The sequence below is a fragment of the Haliaeetus albicilla genome, chromosome 19, assembly GCF_947461875.1.
Source record: "Haliaeetus albicilla chromosome 19, bHalAlb1.1, whole genome shotgun sequence".
Taxonomy (NCBI): domain Eukaryota; kingdom Metazoa; phylum Chordata; class Aves; order Accipitriformes; family Accipitridae; genus Haliaeetus; species Haliaeetus albicilla.
The window spans coordinates 18,866,927-18,872,926 of NC_091501.1; positions in this window are offsets into that span (position 1 = coordinate 18,866,927).

The window sequence follows — 6,000 nt, forward strand, 5'->3', positions numbered from 1 at the left end:
GATGAGCATCTTTCAGGACTCGCGTGTGTGCCTCTGAGCAGGGGATGGAGTGAATGACCTCCTGAGAGCCTTCTTACTCCTAGGTCTTCACGCTCCGTACATGGATTCATGTACGTGGATTCAGTTTTCAACTGTGAAAAAGACTTTTCTTCCCAAGTACTCAAATCAGGCCTGAGCTGCCCCTCCTAACCTGTGTTCCAGTGACTTTCTGGCAGGAAGTAATAAACTTAATTATATATGGGGAGAAACAGACATCGCTTTTTACAGTCGCCTTGCCTACAAATAAACCAACATTATTTTAGTAATGTAATTAGAGTGGTATGAAATCCAATGTAGTTGTTGTTCCTTTCCTAGAAAGAAAGGTTTATTATGATTTGTCTGAACTCATAATAGAGTTTGGACTTAAAAAAACCAACTAGGCCCCTCTGAAATAAAAGGGGGTTGTACTACAGCAATTAAATCAGTGTCCAAAATGCTTATGTTAAATTGGAATGTGGAAATAGCCTGGATGGAAGTTTGCTCAGATCTTGGCGATAACGTTATTTCAAATACATGTGCATAAATTTAACCTGATATTCTGCAGTAAAACAATTATATTGTCTCATTTAATTTATTGAACAACAAAGTTGTTACTTCTTGGAATGAAAAAGGTTTATGGGACAAGCAGCTGATCTCTCAAGTACCCTGGCCGTACTTAAGAGAGAAATTTCTTTGACAGGAAACAATGTGAGACTTTAGCAGTTGCCCAAGCCATTAGGAAGTTTGACATTAGAGGTTTCAAGTGATTAATGACTTAGGTGGGTTAACCATAGATTCGTTTGATATCAAACAGCAAGTCTGTGAAAAATACTAATAGCGTGTCATTAATGTCTCTGCAGCTCATTCTATTTAAAAATTTGCACGGCCAACCATTCTCAAATACCTGCTGTAAAGTGAGTCTAGTGCTGAATTTGTATTTCTTTTTAAGTGGTAACAATCAGTTGCTACTGTGAACGGTTTACTTCCTTTGAAGCCCTGGTGTGAGGTTTTTTTGACAGTATTTTTAACTTCGCTGTTAGCAAAGTTCAAGCCCAGTCAATGAAACATCAGTGTAAAAGCTGTAGCACATTGTAGACCTTTTAAGGAAATATGGGACACCTTCATTTGGTGGTGGAACACAAGAACATTAAGGTTTGGGCAAAATGGATATCACAACTGGGCAAATACAAAAGAAGTTGTACATACTCTTTCTAGGGTACCACGCACGAGGAAGGACCAGGTTCCTACTTTGCTTGGTTCCAGTACAAGACTGCGTGTTTCACTGCAGCATGTCCTTACCCTGTGCTGGGTGGTGGGGCTTCGCTGCAGGTGCCTCGGCAGTTAAGAGTGGGGTCCGGGGGTTTTCTGGCTTGTCTTGTTTAGAAGTTTGTTCAAAATGAACAGTCACATTTTTCTGTAGGAGCTTCAGGGAAATCAGACTAAATATTTCACGAGAAATAACGTAACAGGAAAGTTAAAAGATGGTATTGAAAAAGGAGAACAGTCTGAGTGTTGGTTTTCCTTTGTGGAGTAATTGTCCATGGGACATAACCACATGGGAGCAATTTTTCTACTGTCTTGTGATGCTACTTGAGGAGGAAAAAAACCGTACACTCCAATGACAACCAAAGATATATTTGGCTGGCTAGACACAGATTTAATTTGTGTGATTTGCTTGAATGGTATAATTATGATATTAATTTTCATCATGTTGCCTAAATACAAATGCAAGTGCCAGAAACAGAAGACTGAATTGGCAGCCAATGAAATACATTTAACACACAGGAAATATCTCAGACTAAAGTAATTTACAGATTATGAGAACGAGTGGGAGTGAAGCAACGAGAGAAAAGGAAAATATAATCTATGAAGATGACAGGAAATCAAATTAAATACAAATTTCACTTCTATTGCATTTTACCAACTAAGCTTGCTTTTCCCTCAAGAAAATCTCATATTATATTAGCCCTGGCTCCCTTAATGACAGGGAATTCAAATATTTCTGACCATTCTCTGGCATAATGTCCAAAAAAAATTCCTCAGTTGCTAAAAAATCCTGCTGTCGTAGGGAAGTGGGGGCTGAAGACACCTGAAGGCTCAGAATGGTCTTAAGACCAATGAATTAGTGAAAAGAATGTAGAGCCACGCAGAGGACAGCTAGAAGTGTGGATGGCTGCAATAAAGAGGGGAAATGCCCGTGCGCTGATACAGCTTCTAAGAGCAGCGAGATCTTAGCTGCAAATTTTCAAACATCCAAGGACAAAAAAGATTGGAGAATTAGCATTTGTGGGATTGAGGAAACTTCTGAAAATGTCATTCTTAGTCTTAGATGGATGAGGCAGGGAAATATTCATAAAATGTACTTTCTTCCTTAGCTTTCCAGTTTATCAGTGGCTATCATATCTATAAGTTGTTTCTGGATGCATATAATTGTAACATGTGCAAACTTAACTGAGCATATGCAAACATATTGTTGCTGTGGGAACTCTTACCTAAAGATGCAAACACATCCATCTGACCTCACATTTTTTTAACTGTTAAAAAAATTTAGCTAATGTTTGAAGATTATGCAGCAATCGTTGAGAGGCACAACTGGGTAGCTTGCAGAGCAGCCGGGACAAAACATGCTGCTCATGAGAACCAGATTACAAAATTTAAAGAAGACATTGCATATTAAACACTGGTCTGATACAGAGGTAACATAGAAGCCAATAAAATAGTGAGTCACTGATATCATGGCCGTTAATTTATTTGTGAAATGTTTAAACTTATGCTTGGGTTAATTCTTATCCTATTAGAAAATTGAGTTGAGTGAATAGGTTAGTATACTCTTTTGCAGTGCTTGAGTGCTCCTAAGTTAGCAGTCAGGAGAAAGAAAATCTTAACAGACACATTGAAAACCAATTTAAACTCTATGAACTCCTCAATTATTTTTTTTCCCACACTATAAGGTAAGTTTCAGTTCCTTATGAAATTAGGTAATACGCTTGGTAGAATTTGGTCTACAAGATCCTTGTTTCATTAGAGGGCTTGGTGGGTAGTCAGTTCAGAAACGTCTTGCTGAGTTTTCCTGGGTTTAATGTATTCTTCCTATGGTTTTATAATGATATTTTAGAGCTGCTATGAATCATTTGAGTTGTGAGTAATTAACCCCTCTGGAAATCTGACTCCTAAGGATGTCTCATGTTGAATAATCATAAAATGAGTCACTGGAATTAGATATGTTGGGAGTATTTTGAGTTGATCACCCAGAAATTTGGAGTCGCTCTTTGAGAAGATAATGACTCAAGAACCAAGTGTACCTGCTCCTGTCATCTGTGTCATGCAGGAAAATAAACAATAGTTGAATTAATCTAGATGGCACCCAAGGCAGAACAGCAAAGGCTATAGTTAAATCCTAGGAATGAAATTTTGCCACACTGTAGCCCTTATCCGTGCTCCAAACTTAGCAATCATGAAGCCTCTAACCCCAATGAATAGAGCATCCTTTGTTACGTCAGTTCTGTGCTGATGGAAAGTGTTACTTGCAGATATACTTAGCTGTTCTTATGCATTCATTTTCTCTTCAGCCTGCGATAAGTAACTTATCTTTGTAAAACTACAAACATATACAAACAAAGCTCCCAACTTTTCATCTGAGGAATTATCTGCTTATTCAGCGTTTATGGATTTTGAAAATCTGCAGAAGAAAAAAATGCAGTCTTTGCAAGATGTTTGACATTTATAATTATTGTAAGTGCAAAACACAGCACGTTATTTGTTCCAATAATAGGCCTCAGCAGCAATAAAGTGTATGCCTCTCCTCCAGGTTTCAGCTGTGGGAAGTATTTTGACAGTTGGATCCACAGTATGTAACTACATGTGGGCAGAGTTGTGTTTTCTTTTTGCTGCTGAAGAAAGGCTTTCAAGTTTGCCACAAATCTCGGGCATACGAGCACATTTTCCCACTAAAAATCCTTCCTTACGCTTTCCTTCCCTTCAGAGGGAAGGAGGTTGTTGATATCCAGATTTGTACTTGGGAGTATCACCCTCTGGAAATGCTTCCTCTGCTATTAGTGGGACACTGCAATGTCAAATACAGCTTACTGACAGAAAGCTGCGGCAGCTGGGACTGTAAGATAAAATTCCCTTCTAAGCCTCGAGCCAGCGCGCAGCCTGCACACGCCTTCAATTGCTCAGGCCCCTTTGGAGGCTGGCAGCTTAGGAACTGAGCTTGTCTCCGGCCTTTCCAAGGACAGGTTCATCCATTTCTGGCGTTAGCTGGCATAAATCACAGCCACTGGAATGGGGAGAGCACCCTAGCAACTGATAATGTTGTAATAAAACCTCTGGCATGCCTTTCCTCTCTTGCTTGGGAATAGAAAGTAGGTGATGATTGCATCGACATCCAGCACAGACGCCATCAAAACCACCAGCAAATAACCGCTATAGAAGTTGTGAGAGCTCCTCTTTATACTCGTGACCTAGAAACAGAAGTCAAATCTAAAGCCAGTTCAAGCCTAGAAGAAGTCCGAGGCAAGTATCTGGAGAATTCAGCATTAGCTTAGAGAAAACCACCACGGAAGGTTTTTTGGTTTGACTCTCTGTTTAATTGGAGTCACCGGCTCCTTCACTTTTATACTCTTCAGAGTACAGGCAGCTACTGTTTAAGGATTCATAGATAATGCTTTAATTTCTATTTCCTTCCTTGAAAAGGCACAAATCTAGAAAGAGAGATCTATCTTTTTTTTCCCTCAGTTTGTGGTTACAGTAACTATAAATAATAGCTCTCACTGCAATTTAGAGCTTCCTTGTGTCCTGACATCAAAAAGCTTGGTGGTTTCATGCAGTTTGGTTAAGTGGCCTACATTTCAAGGCTTTTCCAGACACTGCTGCTTTGGGAATCTCATGAGCAGAGACTTTCCCGCGGTGGTTGAGCAATTGTGTCTGCCCTGCTGCAACCGGGGAACGTGGAGAAGAGGGAAAATGGAAGTTCGCTTAACTTTGTCAGTCAACTTTCTCTTTCTGTTGTATTTTTCTATGCTACTTGTGGTAGGTATTAATATGCAAACCTTATGGGTAATCACTTCCCTTCCTTTTTGTACCTCAGGCTGAGTATAGCAGTCGGGGTAAGAGCCACTCTGTATTCATTTATGGAACAGGTTTTATGTGGCACTTCACAATGCATTTTTTCAAACATTTTTCAGGGATATAAGATCTGTTTGAATCTTCAAGTCCACAAAAGACATTGTACCATGCAAGTAAGGACTTCGTTTATTTTAATAATTGATTTTTTAATGACACTCAGTAACGTGTTATCTGAATTGCTTGGCATTCAGACTGTATTTTTTTACACGCCAACCTATATTTTGGCCCTTCCAGTTCAGCAGAGATCATGTTAATGATGGTACAACTGCACTTGCCATCTTGGTGTAAGGGGACACATTAACAAATGACTGCTTAATTGCATGTCAAAGATTTTGTTTTTTGCTTCATTTCTGGTATACGGGCAATTTTCTGTTATCCTCTCTGAGCCCCAAAAATTATTCTTTGTGCAACAATATTAAAATCTAAGTTAAACTGTTTGATGTTGTATTTCACACAGTGAATAGGTAGGTTGAAAAGTATGTTGTGTCTGCAAAAAAAAAAAAGGTTTATTGATATTTATGTTCCCAGCCAGCTTATGTTATCTATTAGACTCTACACCACCATCTGGTTGAATTAATGACTTGTGAAACTTGCCTTCTAGATGACAGACATCACAGTGTGACATTTTGTAAGACAAAGTAATCAATCTCCTGTGTTTCTTCTCAAGAGAGAAAACTGTTATTTCCTTGCCTTTCGAATGTTTTCCAGGACTAACCTCAAAACAGAGTGAAAGCATGGCCCTTCAATTGTTTTTGAAGGGAATCACATTTGAGTAAGTAACTTGAGAAAAATAAGCATGACAAAGTTCCAGAAATAAAGGTGTCTGTGTGTCCAGAGTCCACGTAACCTGGGTAG